Source organism: Pogonomyrmex barbatus, unplaced genomic scaffold, assembly GCF_055798465.1.
Source record: "Pogonomyrmex barbatus isolate J1 unplaced genomic scaffold, ASM5579846v1 scaffold7, whole genome shotgun sequence".
NCBI lineage: Eukaryota > Metazoa > Arthropoda > Insecta > Hymenoptera > Formicidae > Pogonomyrmex > Pogonomyrmex barbatus.
In genome coordinates this window covers 6,234,593-6,252,767 of record NW_028297171.1, presented here as the reverse complement: position 1 = coordinate 6,252,767, position 18,175 = coordinate 6,234,593, and the positions used below count along the sequence as shown (strand labels likewise).

Below are 18,175 nucleotides of genomic sequence, written 5' to 3'. Positions count from 1 at the left end.
CAAAACGAAAAATACGTTTCGCATAAATTTTCTTCTATCAGACTTTATTTTGATTCATTCGATATCTTTTTTGTGGATATTGATTTTTGTGAATATTAATATCAGACTTTATTATAGGCATGCATTCATTTATGTAAATATCTCATTTGTGCATTTCGATGTTGAAGTAAACATATCTTTTTTCCGTGTCTCGTTGGAAATGCATTGCTCAAGTTTTCTTCAATTATTTTATAATGGACTTGCTTTTAATCATGGATTAAACTTGAATGCAGTCCATTAATGAATAATTTCGAGATACTATCTTTTTAATATTCCTTTTCAATTAATTTTTATGTTTGATATCGTTTGTCGTGGCACTCATATTATTTAGGTGAATAATATTAATACTTCTTTTTAAATAACATTTTCAATTTCTTCTCTCCTTTTTAAAATTTAAAGGTGTTTAAAACTTTATCCCGTTACTTTTCACAAGTCATTCACACGATTTAGCTAATTCATTACATTCATAATCTATTGTCATATAACTTCTACACAATATAATAGTTATTATACATTATTGTTATCTGAGAGATGCTTAATTTCTTTCGGATCATTCTTGTCATAAGGTCTTAATTGGTTTTATTTCTCATTAGGACTCCTACTTTAGAGATTTAGTGCAAATTGTGCGACGATCAAACGCGATATTATCACGTTTATTCTCACGCCCGTTATAGAAAAGTACGGCTTATCGTGATATTTTTCGCGAAGTCAATTTCTATCGACGATCTATCGTGCGTGCATATGGAAAAGCTGATGCACCTGACGTGCATTATGCGTCTTGGTTTTGCATAACGACGCAACGGCTCGATCCCGAGTGACGTAAGATATTCCGCGTATGGCAAAATAGAAAAGAAGAGGCTGACGGTGCTAATGCATCCATCAAAGTTCCGAACGGGCGAGAAAAGTTAACTATATATCTCTTCCTGGCCGTTGTGTAAATATTCAGAAAGATGAATACGCGTATTTCCGCAGAACCTTGAAGGTAGATCAAACCCAAAGATACCACGATCGTGTCGTTCCGTTATGCGAACTACATTCCAATGAATGGAGCGCGATGGTAAACTCGTGAAGTATGTGTCTCTTTCACACGTACACGTAGATTGCTTATAACATATTGTTTTACTAATAAAATTTTAAAGGTAAACGAGCAAAAAGATACTATTCTAGAATTAAATAAGAAGCTGTCTGTCTTGCCATTTTACTATTATTATTAACAGACCAAAGTCTTACGTGAGTGATGAAACCGTTTTGCTTATGTCAATGCAAATCAATGCAAACCATATGATGCATTGAATGCATTTTTCGTTTCCCGTTGCAGAAAAATAATAGACCAGAATCGTGTCGGTTTCTGATGTGAGGAAAACGTTCTAATTTGGTCTTGAAATATGAATTTCCACGATTCAATCGCCAAGCTGCCTGTTTACCTCGGCCGCTCGCCAAGATCTCGCACGCTTTCGTCGATTTGCGAAAATACGTATGTATTTGCGATCATCACGTGTTCTGATTTCTCTCTCAGGCGACATTGGTTTCGCTCTTTCGCGCTTTTCCAACGGAGAGTGATTTCCGAACGAACGTCACGTATTTTTCGCCGCGAAGAAAGACGTGATCACATTGTGGAGTTTCGTTTGAAATATATATTTATGCCTCATCACAAACGATTGAGAGGTGTTAGTAAAGTTTCTAATTCTGGTAATTTTTAGAAGCTTACTAGAAAGATTATTACACATGGATTTTAATATTATTTGTTAATTACGAGTAATAGGAACATATATTGTTCAATTAAATTCGGAGTAAAAAGTCTATATCTTTTCCCGTTTTACGTTTGACATTTAAGCAAACGAATAATTCTGGACAAATTTTTGCGGGTCTAATTGATGCTTTATTAGTTCCTGAGCGATGAATCGCGGCGTCAACCGTTGCGAAACGCGGGTCACGCACTCGATGATTGCGAAGCGGGCATTATCCTCGATCGGGATCGTATCTCGTTCCTTTCCTCTGTGCCAGCCGGCGGGAATTGCTGCTTCGAGATTTTAAAACCGTTAACACAGAGGTTCCCAAACCGTTCGACATTATACTCCTTTTGATATATTCGATTTTTACATCTTTGACAAATTTTAATTGCATATTGAATTTTATCATAGACATATTTGCAGTGATCGCAATTAAAAAAGAAATATTTTATTATAATATAGAAAATGAATTTATTGTAATTTTTTTTCTCATGTATATATTATCCTGAATGGGTTTTTAAAATATTTTATATATTATTAAAAGTTTCGAGTAAGAAATGTATAGATAGATTTTTAAAAATCTTTGATATTTTTTTTCCTTGATACTTTTGCGATGTCCAGTTTGGGAACCAATGCGTTGCTAGGTGAAAGATCACAATGCGAGCGGCCCGAGCAAGCGAACGAACGAGTAGTCGAGTGACTCAGAGTCCGAGTATCCGTGGCACAGAAACTCGTGACGGCCATTGTGATCACCTTTCTTTCATCGAGCACATCACAATCTGTATGTGGAATTTGTAATTCAAACGTGACGTATGAGAGTTTGGCGTTACGTTGTTGGAAACAAGACAGACTCGTCGAGACATAACTTTGAGATCATGCGGTTCACGCTTGAGGATGTCGCTACCGATCCAGGTATCCGTAACACGAATACCTTCCGCGGGAATGACTGATCTACACATTTGGACTTACATACATGCTTACATACCTGAACACGATACATTGCGGACATTCACATGTATTTACATTCTATATATCCATCTGTACATACATATTCTTGTGATAGCGCAAAGCGAATGTTCGAGGAAAAATAGAAGCTTAGTTTAAAGATAATAATAAGAATATATAATATAATATTTTATTTATGTTTTTTTAACTAAAAAAAAAACATATCGAGTTTGTTTGATTATTTTTGTTGAAACATTGATACATCCAGACTGATATTTATATCCTTATCTACCACTATTCGAAAATTTATTTTCTTGAATTTGTATTTTTATTATTATTTTATAGTATATGAAAGATTTAGAGATTTTTATATTTCTATGATAATATGAAGTTGAATTTTAATATTTTCTGAAGCACGAATAAACTAACAATTAAAGAATTGCTAAAAATAAGAAACTTGCTAAATAAAAGTCAAAAAATAAAATTAAATCTAAATTTTTTTAAACTGCAATGCAACTTTTCTTTATTAATATTATATTTCCAAATCGAATGTGTTGATATATATTTTCTGAGACGCTCGGTAGGCATTTTTCTCTCGCATCTATGTCACACGGAATATCTCCCAAAGTATCTCGACCCAAATAACAATTCGGATCTCGGAAAAGAGGGAACGATGAGAATGACGGGGATCTTCTGGAATCTCCCATCCCTCGTACGAGCTCCGGTCTGTTTTTCTCCACGCACACAGGTTACGTTTGACCTAAATACTGAATTGTGCCTGTCTTGCTGCCGGAAGTTACCGTGCGGCGATATCGCTATCGGGGAGATATCATCGTGACGGTATAAAAGACAGGGATATCGATAACGCCGCTGTCGGGCTACTCGCCGGAGTAACGTGGCATGAGTGCCACTTCCATTTTCGCCAGCAGTAGATCGGCTTTTTCGATGCGTGTATACGTACGTCTAGAACAACGGCCTCTGACAACGCGAGCTTGATTCCTAGATACTATCGTTATATATGAAAGGGACGCGAAGAATGTAAACGTGTGACATGGATGATAGGATGCAGCACCACGAGAGGAATTAATCTTTCCAATATCAAATTATAATTCAAGATGTATTTTTTTTTTGAGAAATTGGAAATCGTAAAAATTGTAATTTACAATGATGTAATTTACAATGAGAAGGAAAATATTGAGATGTTCTGCATTTTGAAAAATAATTTTGATAATTACTGTGTTAAGTGATATTTATTTGTATGAAAAAATGCAATGAAGATTATTCTTATATTTATTCTCTGTTCTTTACGAGAGATGATAGAATGATGACAGAATATAATGACGAATTATTGATCTCTTAAAACTATTAAAGCTATTGATTTTTTTTTTAACAATACAAGATCCACATGTTTACAAAAAGACTGTTTCAACGGTAAAATATTCATAGCCGTTTTTGCCTAATTTCGAGTCTGACAGATTGCATGTGAAACGTGCTTCTGAGTTCGAGCGAACCAAGCCTATAATTTCAAAGTTTACTTTAGATGAGATTTCGTATATCTAAAATGTATCTTACAAATTACGGACTTGATCTCCGGTAGGTGTATGAATGTCTCATACATAAAGTATCACATAAAAATGATAAACGTCTTTGACAATAAATCAAATAAACGTTTAACAAATATTAACATGCATACAATATTTAAAATATATGGGTTATAAAAGCACCAAAGATTATTTTAAAACCATTCTCTATCTATATGTCTTTCCAAATATTTAAAAAGAAACGTAAAATTTTAAGGGAAAAAGATGAAAAAAATTTTTGATCTAAATTATTTTTATCGTAAAATTTTATTGCGTGATGATTTCCGTGAAAATATTTTCAAAGGTTACGGTCGGTATAAAGTCCATAAATCGCCAATGCTTGATGCCATTTGATGGGAATAACTTCCCATAATGGGAATACCGTGGGTTTAAGACGCGTGGTCCAAAAACTACAAATTGACCGGCGTGTTCATCGCAGATAAAGGTGGAACCTTGCTCCCCCGACGCTCATAAATTTCTCGACGAGGCGCAACAGTCATTTCGCGTCGAAATTATTTATCCGAGGAATTTTGTCACTATTGGGAAGAAAAAGAATATGATCAGAATGATTTAAAAATATTTCTCTTTATTCGTTTTATTTTTTTATATTTTTTATTGGACAAAAATATTAATGTAGAAAGAAACGAAAAGATGAAAAGGTGAAACAGGATATTAATCAATACAACAATAATGTATGAATGCAACAGAAAACAAATATAAATAATTTAATTAATTTTCCATTTTATTTTGGGATTATTTACATCCAGGAATTTCAACAAAATTAAATTCTCTTTACAATTTTTATTTCCGTTTTGTCACAATCCCTTCATTTAATTTTATTTTGGAAGAGAATAACGAAATGTAACTGCTTTAACATGCAGACTGGCGCCTCAGAAACAGGTAAAAGTATGTAAACAGGTTTCTTGGTTGATTTACACGCAACGGCGTGAAAACGCGAGCCGCTGATCGTTAGTCGGACATCTCTGAGTTCGATATGACTGTTCCCCGAAACGATTCCATCTAAAAATACACTGACCTCACGTACAAATTAGTTCGATGTATGAGCCGCAAGTAGAAAAGTTTCCCAATAGGTAACGCTCGATTTGATCTATTTGCTAATAGCTTCCACTTGCGTGTCTGCCTATTAATCTTTGAGTAGATTACGCTTTTATTGTTTTATTGTACCATTATATCCTCTAATACTATTAAGAAAATGATACCTGTAATGTATATAAATTATTGATTTGCTTTTATAAATAGCTCTCTTGTTTATTTTTTGGATTGTTAATTTTATTTGATGTATAAAAATTTAAAAATATTAAAAGTGCTCACACGTATATACAAATGCTTTTATTAAGTATCCATGAAATTTTTTTTTTATTTTATTGCATATGTTCTGTATTAAAATTTAAATTAAAGTCTGTTTTTTTAAGTATAAGCGAGCGTTACATAATATGGGTCACTTTAATATGGGTATTCTCGACACCTTAAGTTGAGTGTGCGTGCTATTACAAAATTCAAACAAACAGCAAGCTTCTATTTTGATGTTGACATGGGATAGGATGTCAACATAAAAGCCGTTCCGTCAAATTGAACATTATGTAACGGACCATCGATCACGATTGCGCGAGTAAGTCGTTCTTTTCTCTAAGAACTTTGAGAAAGTTACGTATGACCCATTTTTAGAATCTTGTTCTATCTTTGTTAGATGTTATTTTTAATAGAGATATGTATTAATTATTATTATGTATCCTTTCTAATTAATAATATTTATATATTTAATTTTATTATTTTTTTATCAAATCTTTATTAAATTTTTATTTATATTTACATATATGTGAAATATTTTTTGTATATCTTTACATTTGTTAAAATTTATTTATTACTCAGGAAAAATAACAAATCGTAGAATAAATTAAACACAAGTACGTAGCATATTTAGTAATATTTGTATTCTAATTACATGGCTGCATTTTTCTTTAAAGTTTGATTTTGGCGTACAAAATCTTTATTAAAATCAAACTTATTTATTCTTTGCACGTTTATTAACTCTTATCTCTTTATATCCAATGTTCGACTGTGTATTGTATATTATTTCATTTTCTAAAATTAATTCCGCGTGTCTCTTCTCACAACGAACTTCGGCCGTTTTGCAATATCTAGTATATAGAGAAAACTGCTACGAAAAAAAGAAACATGTAAACGTTAAACGAAGTGTGAGGTAGGAATTCGTGTACGGTATTTCAAGCTCGTGTGTATGCCACGCTGCAAACATTCACAGCAAGTATTTTGGTCTGCAATTAACATTCTGCCAACGATGAACTTTACCCTCTTTTTCTCCCGCAATTTCTCGAAGCATAAATTATATCGTCGACGATGAAATGAGCGATGACAGGGTTATTGCCGCCAGTAACTCGTGCCGTTGCTATAGTGAATGACAATCACTATGATCATTTTCGCTCGATCTCGTGATTATATTAATGTCAATGTGTTTAAAGTGATAGTTTTTCTTTGACGCTTTTTTTAATCTTTTATAAATTGAACTATCTATGTGTACGTATTTACACACGTGATGAATATTCGAGCACTTTTATAATTATTTATTATTTTAGTTTTTTTGATTCATTTATTTTATTTTACTGGGTTTTAAAAATATTAAAAGGTAAAATTAAGTGAATTGTTTTAATTCGATTAGAAAAATATACTTTTCTAATGTCCATTTCTTATCAATATAACTTTAATCTTGATTTAATTTATTTTTTATCTTTTTCTAATTTTTAAAGAGAGAAAAAATAAGTTAAATCGAGATTAAAGTTTGTATTGATATTGAAAAATAAACGCAAGTTGAGTGAAAATTGTCTTATCAACGGCTATCGAAATCCCGACACCTATCTCGTTTTTTCGGAATTTTGGCTTCCAGCCAAAAGCTCTTGATATTAGAAACTCATAGTCCTAGTTTCCACAAAAGACAAAGCGGCCATTTGTCGAATAGAACGCTTTGCCTCCGCTCGCCACGTATCGATTTTATTAGCGTCCGAGAAACTTTTTCAATTATTTTGCGCGCTCGAACCAAGTCATCACACTTTGCTTGATGTATTGCGAAACCATAGAATATATATCATACGTTTTATGTGCGATACAAATAGTAGTCTAGCTTTTAACTTGACTCACGACGAATGCCGGATGCACTCGGGTCGACGACCTGCCGTAGAAATTAAAGGTGAGAAATTATTCATTTGCATTGGCTAACATGGAATCGATAGCACCTCGCTGACCAAACTGAAAACGCCACGTAGACGATTACTCAACTGACACAGCATCTATCACGTCTGTGATATGAGAACAATCAATAATTATCAGACGCGCAACAGAGAAAACAGTGGAACTTTCCCATGTTTAATGTGATAAATTTATAAATTGCCATGCAGTGATTATTTTTTTGTCAAAACTCTTTTTACAGAAATCTTGCTCTGAACAAAAACCATAAATCTAGATTATTTCAAAAAGACAGTTTTTATTTCATTAATTCCAATTAATTGAGTAATTTTTTTATTGAACATATTTTGTAAAAATCTCAATTACAAATTATTAGTTACATCTCGATTAATATTTATATTATAGGCAAGTCTGAATTCAGCAACTCAGTTTCACTGCTTTCTTTCTTGATTTCTTTTAGTATTTTGATGCTTCTTTTTTTACAAATTAGAATGTTAGAATTCGGGCTGAGCGATTTTGTTTGGAAGTAGTTATTTAAGTATGATGCGATCGTAAAATCTTTTTGCGAAGAATGCCGTGCATTGGCGTAGATCATCTCCTGCGAAGGATGAGCTAAGGAATCGGTCACGAAGAGACCACCAAGCTAGCAAAAGCATCTCTTTCACGAAAGGCGAATGTGTATGTGTATGTGTTGTTATACGTGTGTATGCGTATGTACACGATTCACTCTCCATTACCATTATGAATGGATCTCCTAATTGAATGCATTCGATTGAAAAATCTGAGATTCTGTATAGATGTGATATAGAAAATTTAATCAAAAACAATGTTATAATAAAGTGCTCTTTTCAAATGTTAACAGACTTTTAAAAAGAAAAATGAAAATTGAGGTCTTGATTTAATCAAGTTTTGTGTGTAAAGACGATTTTGATTTGTCTTTGATAAAGATTTTATGTTTATCATGAAAATTGAACAAGGATTTTATCGAATTAGAAATTATTAAGAGAAAGATAAAAAATATGAAATTAAGTTAAGAAAATTAAATTTCTTAAATTAAAAGATAAAAATAAAATTTTAATCTTTTAAAAAATTTTACAGTTTTGATATATTTTAATTCAATTATTTGTGGAATTTTTGTTGGGAAATCATCAAAAAATGAGTACAATGAATACAATAGAGTAATCAAATTATAAATTATTCCACGTTATCTTTGTAAATTTTATTTATTATTTATGCAAATTCTTCAAATTGAAGCATCATTTGTATGTTTTATTTCAAATCTATGTTAAATGTTTATCGAAAATGCAAACGAAGGTATATTTTGAATTCTCCCATTTTTTTTTTTAACGCGATGATTATTTTTACGGAAACACATGTTCAGTTCTCGCTTTGAATGTTTCACTCGAAATCATCGCCAAAAGTGAATTGTGCAGATTCGCCTTTACCTCATTTTGTATCTCTCGCGTTTTCTATCCATCCTTTCTCGTGTATCTCGAACGCGGATCCTGCAATCCGTGAGAAAGTCAAACAAGAGCGAATGCCAAGACCTATTCCGCGAGTTCGATCTGAACAGGGCTTGAAGATCGATCGTGACCTTCGGCTTTCTTGCTAGAGAAAAGTAATCCGACGAGTATATACACCGCGTTACGTAAAGCAACTTTTATTCCGTTTTACATCATACTCGCATTGAATATCTGACACTCGTAATATGAATATTTTTCTGAGATGGACCCATCGTAAAAACTGCGAGTGCATTTTTGATGTTTATTAGGAAATATTCAATATTTCATATATCGCGCAATTATATCGCGTCCAATATCGTGCAATTTAATTTTAGCATGCATTTTTACATTGTTAATATTAAGGCTATGGAAATAGAGCAACGCTAATGATTAATTTTAATCAGCAAAGACTTAATGACTTGCCAGAAGAAACGATAGTCACGTCACTCCATTTTATAATCACGTAACGATTATGAATGTTGAAACTATAGGATACGTAGGATTATACATTTATTATTATTATTATTATTTTTATAAAATATCAAATTCTAAGGTATCTAGGTATTAAGAACATAAAATATTTCTGAGATATATTTATTTTTAAATTCACTTCATTATCATGATATTTATTTCTCTGTATTTATAAATTTTAAATGTACAAAAAATTAATTATTAAAAGCATTTAAAATAGATGACTAAACATCTGAATATTGAATAAAATGTACAAATTTTAAATTTTAAAAATTATAAGCAATGCAATATGTTTAATAAATTATATTTTATAACTACAATCGAAATATAAATTATGATTTAATATTAATATAATTAATATTGCAACATACAATGTAAAATTTAAAAGGTAATTGATAACTCTTTTTATCTATTCTTTATTAAAAATACAATTTAAAAAATGTTTCAAATATAATAGTAAAATTGAATAACAATAAAAAAATATGAACAGCTAAATCCAAGATATTTTTCTAGAGAGAAATTTTTAAAATATTTTGGTAAAATGTGCCTTTTTTTATTAAATATTTTTCTCAAACTTATGTATTTTTTATTTTCTTCAAATGTGTAAGAGAGAAATTATATTTATAAAATCTCTACAGTATTTTTGCTTTTACTTTATCACATTTTCTCATTTTTCACGTAATGCTAAGAAAGAATCTATGAAAAATGATTTATTTGATAATCATTGCTATGAGCGATATTTGCGCAAAAACATGCAAAGGTGAATGAAAGTTTTCAATAGATACTCACTTTTCTGAGCGGATCGATCGCCTCGGTCGGTCGCTGCCTCGAACTGCAGTTAATGGAAATCGCTTTTAACGATAAACGTCCATTATAATGGCCGTCTCGCTTTTTCTCTCCTCATTCTCCATCGGTTAAGTCGAGGGGAAAGTGAAAACTGGGGGACGGGTCGGGCGCATTAGCAAAAACAAAAAGAATGTCTCCCAACAAACAGCACGAGCTCGATTATCGGCATAAGAGAGACGGAAAGTTAATTAATGCATTGAAGTGAAGCTAGTATCTCGCGAGCGAGATTAAACGCGTTAGAGCAGTCGTGCATTAGAGCAATCGTTACCATCTCGTTACCAGTCGAGTTGCTAACTCTATTAATTGTAATCGCGGATTATAACGTTGGTGATAATAGATGCAATAATAATGATAATCGCTACGTATAATCTCGCGTAACGAATATAATGGATACGAACGTCGATTAAGTGCACCGTCGATTCGCTTTAGCGCAAAGATATTTTAACAATAGGCATTAATTAATCCAGATGCTCGTCGCGAGGTAAAGTAATCGTTAAAGCCTCGTGGCGATCACGATATGATGTATCTTTTATATCCATGGCATTTTATTGCCCTCTCATCATCGTGTAATGATGTCCGCAGAATCATTGCTATTTTTACTACCAGTAACTTGAAAATGCGCCTATACGTCGTGAGTATTGCAATATACATTTAACGTCTTTTATTTTCGAACCGAGCAAAATTGAGAAACGCGAGCAAATTGAGAACGAAGTGAAATAATAGATCAGAAATGTGGTAAAAGCCCGCTAAGCGAAATTGTGTCGACCGCGCATGTCTTCATCGGTTCCACTTTACAAGATGAACGATATTGAAGAACTGCCGAATGCGCAAATGGGAACGCAGCACTCATTCAGACAGATAACATTATTCTTAGCTTACGACGACAGCGATAATCTTGCTACCGGAATTTGTCTTACTTTCAATGCACAGCTTCTCGCAAGTAATTATTTTTTATTCGCATGTCTCAAGAGAGCCTAAAGTAATTTTGATATCTAATTTTTTTTAATATTTAACATTAAATACATATTTAAAATAGCTGTTTTATAAATTATATATATTTTAAACTATGTTATTATCAGAATATTTTAGAAAATATAAAAGTGTGTGATACAAAGTGTGTGATTTATTTCATGGTTAATGAATTTGAACATAAATGATAATTCTCGTCTATATTCCAGACCATACGAATATTTTGCAAGACTTATGGATTCATCAAGTTCTCTCAAGCAAATAACGGCCATTTTATCAATGTCCGTTAGCATTGATGATTGTTGAAACTGTTTAGTGGCTTTAACGAGGCACTAAAAATCGAATCCAACGTTCGTTAACGAGAATTTGAGAGAGATTAATGAAATCGACTATTGCCTCCTATTTCTATAAAAAAATTTGACTTCTTTCGAAGCAATCTGAATTATATTCGGCATGATTTTCTAACTAATTTTTATACCAAATGTAACGTGTTTAATTATTTATAATTGACAAATTCTTTTTAAATAGAGCTCTTGTATAAAATAGATAAATGGATGTAATTTCCCATTATTTTATTATTATCTACAAGCTTAATTACAGCTTTAATGGAAAATAAGATTAATTGTTATTAACAAAAAGCTATCCGCTAATTACACTGAGAATGAGCTTTTGTTCTTACTGGTGTTGCAATTTTGAATACCTAATACACAGATATCAAGGCTACGTGGAGAGTAATCCTTTTTGCGAGCAGACAAGCGCATCTCGTAAATGACCGCTAAGCTCTAAGCGCAATTAACAGTTTGTATCTGCGCGATGATTTAATCGCGTAGTCGAGTTACAAATGCAATTTTAGAACTCGGCCAATGGTCGATCGGCGAATGGTCAAGCCGAGCACTTAAATCCGCGTTAAATATGCACTTCGCTCGTCTTCCAGGCTAACGTACTCGAGAGTGATGAGCGACATCACGTCGTTATTTGCACAGCTATCGAACGGGAATAATCTCTTTAAATGCGCCGATAAGGATAATGGCATTGACGCCTACAGTCGTCGTGGATGAATCATGTCGTCGTTGTCGCAAAATGCAGCGCTAGCGCGAACAGGTGCGCGGCATCATATGATCGATATGCTGTAATATTCACCAGAGGATTCTCTCGTAAAGAAAGATTTATTACGCCACCGTGAGATCGCGCGACATGATTGCTACAATTCCGAGAAATGCATTTTCAATCAGCCGGCCGATGGTATTTCCGCGTTACAAGACTCATTTAATATTGCCTCATCCATTATTGCTTCATCCATACATGGCAGGAATGTAGGTCGTAAATTAAAAGAAGAATGTTTCGAATCAAGTAATGGTAATCAAGTAAATGGTTTAGTCAGATATAAAAATAATTTTAATCATCAAATGGAAAAACGGTAGATAATAATGTAGAAACCTTATTGTGTATTTTTTAATAAAATTTAATTAATTACAGATTATGTCTATATAATATATTTAATTTTTTACGTTTAATTTTTTTAATTCATAAATTGAAGTTTAATTAAATTAAAATCTTAATGTTGGGATAGGAATTCCATTACTTAATAAATATTTTAGATTTTAAATATCATCCATGTCATTAATTTAATTAATTTTGAGTATAAATGTATCATATAAAAATATTTTTATTGAAATACGATGCAATTTTTCTCATGTTCGATTTACGTGCGTTTACGCTGATATCGCGACAAAAAATTCTTTTAACCGAGAGAGCTTCTCAAGTATACCTCTACAGCTTTACGGATTATCCTCGTAGAAAATCGCTAGAACGACGGTTGCGAACTAAAAATATCTTTTCATTCATAAATTTATTACGCTGCCGTCTCATCCTCCAACACGCGTTGGAAAATAAACTCGTTGCGCGACACCAAGCAAAATGCATCCGCGTAAAAATAGATCCGCACACGGTTAGATACGCTCGTGTGCAACTGCATTCAGGTATTGCATTAGTATCGTCAGGCGAGTTTGCCACTGGCTTTTCTATTATTCTGCCGAGGACGAGGAAAAACGCCAAAACCGTTATTTGACGTGAAAATGGTTTTAATTTTCGACGAGTTCATTTGTCATCTCGCTCGTCCCGCATTGGCGGCAGAGACGTGAAATTAAATCTCATTAAGTTTATAATTCTTTAATTCTTGCATTATGCCGCGATATGAGACATTTGATTACCATTTTAATCTGGAAAAATTGAATCGTTATATTTGACATTCCATTATACGTACTGTATTTTAACTTTCAAATAAGGTGAATAATGCAGGGATAGCTTATCTGCATAAATACAGATGCATGATTTGAGAAAAGCCGCACGTTTCTTTCTAACTACACACAGATTTATTTAATATTAAGTAAAAATTTTCGAGCGAAATTTGGATTGAATATTTTTTTTTCTACAATCTTTTGTATTTTTATTAAATACACTTTAAGGAAATGTTTAAATTACATTCAATTAAAATTTGTTCATAAAATTGATCGACGGATTGCTTCGATTATTTATTTCGAAAAGTTGACAGTTTTGTATTGAAATTTTTTTTTTTATAATTATTATGTGCTATAATTATTAATTTATATTTCACCGTTCGTATAATTAATTTTCGTCGGAACGGTTTGTTAATGCTTTTTACCTGCAATCGTGGATATTTTCGTTAAAATTTACCATAGTTGTTCAGAGATCGTGCGAGATACGTTTTCAAAGCGCGACGCGGCTTTGACGTCGAAACGAAAATCTACGCGCACTCGATTCTAATTCAGGCAAGCATTAATCACAGGGGCACTATCATGCTCACCTCTGTTACGTCGTTCCTGGCATCAAGATTACAGTAGCACTCCGGTATCTCTGCGTGCAATTACGGCCGCATCGTGCTTGTCTTGCGATGTATCTCGATGTCCATCACTTTTCCTCAACTGGTTGAATAAAGGCCTCATTGCTTACGTATGTATTTGGGGTAATGTGATGAACATTGTTGATGACACGAGATGACTTACAATCGCAAAAGCGGTGTTTTGCATCGGTGGATAAAACTAGAACTTTCGTTTCGTGTTCTTAACTTGTTGTCGCAATTACGACTGTGATGTGAACTTGAGTAATCAAATATTTTATAATTATTGTATAAAGATATTACAGATATTTTTAATGATATGATTTCTAATTTGATATTTCTTATTGCAGTTTCTCATTCCTCTTTCGAAAGATCATAATTTTTTTGCAATTTTACTTTTGCAATTTGATTTTTTTTTTATTGAAATTATTAAATATTAATTTCATGTGTTTGCAAAATGGAATTTCTTTTAATAATAAACGAAGGCTGGAATTCGTAGAATTACTATTCGTATGTCATAATCTTTATTTGATACTAAATGGCTTCAATACCCGATTTCAAATTTTTCTCGCATGAAAATTGCACACGACATATCGATATTAAGTGAGTTTCACGCATCACACGAAGCGCGCGCTGAAAATACAGCGCAAAAGGTGCAAGATGAGAGTTTCGAGCCTGCAATGCGTCTATCTATTTCCACTGCGTTCTGTAATTCGATGCAGGTCTTCCTTCTCTCTCTTTCTCTCTCTCTCTCTCTCTCCTCCTTTCTTCCTCCCTTTCTCTCTCTCCCTCTCTCCCTTACCCCTTCGTAATTCTAACATTTGCATTTAGTTAGCGTCTACCTGTTCCTTCTTCCTTTTTCCCATCTGTACTGTCTTCCATAAAGAATCGCGGAACTCGTTAAGTTTTCACTTTCACACGATTTCTAACCGAAGTTCAACGAGCGTCATCCTCGTGTTGCATTCAAGGTGCAGCTATCATGTTCATGCCGCGACGAATGCACGAATTGTAGACACAATAGCGAGGACGACATACTTCCGGTCGCTTACTATCGCGAATTACAGACTACGTTGCCTTCTCTTGCGGAGAAGTTGGTGCAGCTCCAATTTTCTGCATTCTCTCATGCGTTGCGTCTGCGGTATCAATTAAGACGACGGCGCAATTTTCGCTAACATCTAAACCGTTAATCGCTATAACTTATTGGCGCAGCAATGCCCGATGTGATTAATATTCATATCTACTTCATATTTAATTCCGTTTCCGGCCGTCTGATTTCGACTCTTCATTTTCTTTTATAATAACATTCGCAAATTTTTGGTTTTCTTTTTGTCATATTTTAACGGGCTATAATATTATAAAGCGAATAAGAAAAGTCTTGTCACTTCGCAAGTTATAAATAGATTTTGTCTAAGAAAGATCTGATATAAAACTTAATTGTCAAAATATATAATATTAAATCTAAGAAACTATCTTTTCCGATTTAATATCTTTATTGAGTAAAATTCTATGTCGGATTTATCATAGAATGTGCGAGGAAAATATTCACACTTTTCGGTACTGAGTTTTACGAAAAAGTAATTTCACAAAAATTCACATTATGTCTTCGTTTGCTTTTGTAAGGAATCTTTAATTGTCTTAGTGAATATTTAGCAAAAATCTTTTTGAAGATAGCTTGTTTCCTTTATTTCGTTTTATGTGCAAATTTATCTCTTGGTTATTTTTACTTTGATCACTTTGATTGAAGATGATAAAATTAATTAGCATTCAATTGACGAAGCCACGCCGTCAGCCGATGTCGTCCTATCGTCGTCGGATGTGTCCGCGATTAGCGACGCATCATCGTCGCCATCGTCGCCGTCGTCACCGTCGGTCAGCGTCTATTTTCGCATGCTTCACCGGTCGATACTAGGCTAGATCCAATTACCGGTTGCCGTGGAATATAAACGTAGTCTCGCACGTGGCCTGCGTTTATCATGTACGGGCACGCGTGCAAGACACACGCGTTTGCGGTCACGTGGCGAATGTACCGTTTCCCACTAAACAATTAATTTTTTAATTTAATGAAATACAGCCGGTGTTATTATGTTAAGTCACGTAAACGTTGAATATGAACGTTTAAATAATGACTTGTGCATTGTTTAAATAGTCTGCGGAAAGTACGAACGGGTTGATGAGGTTATCTGATAAATATTTATTTAGAAAATACGGATTAACCATATTTGTAGGATCAGGAATTTTTCCATTTATTAAAAAACATGTTTGTGGAAACATGTTTGCGAATATTTATCGTAAATATTTTCTAAATTGAACAAAATCGAATCGTTATCTTCTGTATAACTCAGCGCACGTAATTAAGAGTGTTATATTTGTAAAAAACATTAAATTGAGCTCTTTATGAGCTGTGCAATTATTTCTCTTCAAAATCATAATCACGAATTAGATTTTCGTCTCTCTCTCTAGCTGAACTTCCTTAATTCAATTACTGTAATTAACTGAATTCTAGTAATAATATTACCAGAGTCGCCCGTACGGAAAATGTAAATCTAATTCTTACCGACACGATGCGTATCGGCATTTAGCAAGATTACTTCGCTTCCCCCTTTCGAATTAGATTACTCTTGTTCAGTTTATTGTATTATTTCTGCGTGTAACCGATCCGGAAGAAAACGGTGACGTTTCCTCGATCGATTTGCGTTTTATTGCACTCTGATCGAAACGCTGTTTGTACACGGCCCACCGGAAGGAATATGTTTTTGCTGTACACGCATACTCTCGCATACTTCGCACGCGAACGCGCGATTTCTGCTGGCTCTCAAAGCGAAAGCGCGAACGATATTTATCGGCGCTCTGGATGAGATCTGACGACCTGCCTTTTTGTTCCTCCCTTTTATTTTATTTTCCTCCGTGTTTTTTGTTTTTCTCTCACCTCGCTCGTAGATTTGCAAGTACCGGGATCCATTATCCGCTTCTACGACAGAACGCGAAACACTCCACGGAAATAGACGGCCGCGTAATTCGCACGTTATGCGTTAAAACGCGAAAATAGTATCTGACATTTCTGGCAATAGTCGTTCCAACCCATTTTGCTCATCTGTTTCTTTTTTTTTGTGCCTCGATTTAACGAAATCGTTATTGTTGACGAAGAGTCGCACATTTTTATTTCCGATGTGATATTTAGTGGTTTAATTATTTAATTCAGTGGTTAAGTTAAATTTATTCAATTTTTCTCACGGACAAAAAATGTTTGTATTTTGGAAAAGTCTGTTCTCGGAACTAAATATTTTACTTTATTTATTTAATTTGTGGTTCCGTTGATCATACAGTTCTGTTTTTAGCATTGAATGAAGCAATCGTGTGTTCGCATTAAGAGTGTACGTATATTGTATTGAGTACAAAAAGCCAGGAACTCTGTTCTAGAAGGAAGGTATTGGACATTCTAGCGCGGTCTATACAAACAGTACCACGCAGTCTAAATGCTCGTCGAGAGCCGCGATAAACATAGACTTGCGTGCCTGCGAACTAATTAAGCCGGCTTCTCCCGTTGGCTGCAAATAAAATAAACCGAAGCCCAACAGGACTGTGAAGCTTACACGATATATTTCCGCGATCGTCTCTTAGACGTAGAAAACATAGACTCTCTACTGAAAAGTCATTTTTATAATTAACATTTCTCAATCTTAAAATCCTCTTTGTCCTATTTAACACGTACTTGACGTTTCTCGCGCAAAATTAACAAAGTGAGCAAGATTTTTTAAAGCGTGTAATTTTAATTTAAAGTAAACTTCGTGGAACCGATATTTTTATTTCTGTAATGAGAAGTTTTTGTTTTGAAATATTTCTTTACAATATTCAGTGTGGTGCATTTACTTTAATTATCGAACTTCCTCGAAGAGCAAATTCCTGCGTCGATAGTATCAGATTGCGTCCACTATTAATAGCGATTAAGTCATTGTCGCATTATCGAGTATATATCATCTTCATGAATGGCGATGGAAAAATATTCCTGTGCTATTTCTCGAG

At 33.5% G+C, this 18,175-nt stretch overlaps 1 protein-coding gene across 8 annotated transcripts in view; it reads left to right on the top strand.

The window, feature by feature from the left end:
• trc (Serine/threonine-protein kinase tricornered) overlaps positions 1-18,175 on the top strand; it is a 129,051-nt gene that overhangs the window by 88,416 nt on the left and 22,460 nt on the right. The window lies entirely within an intron of this gene.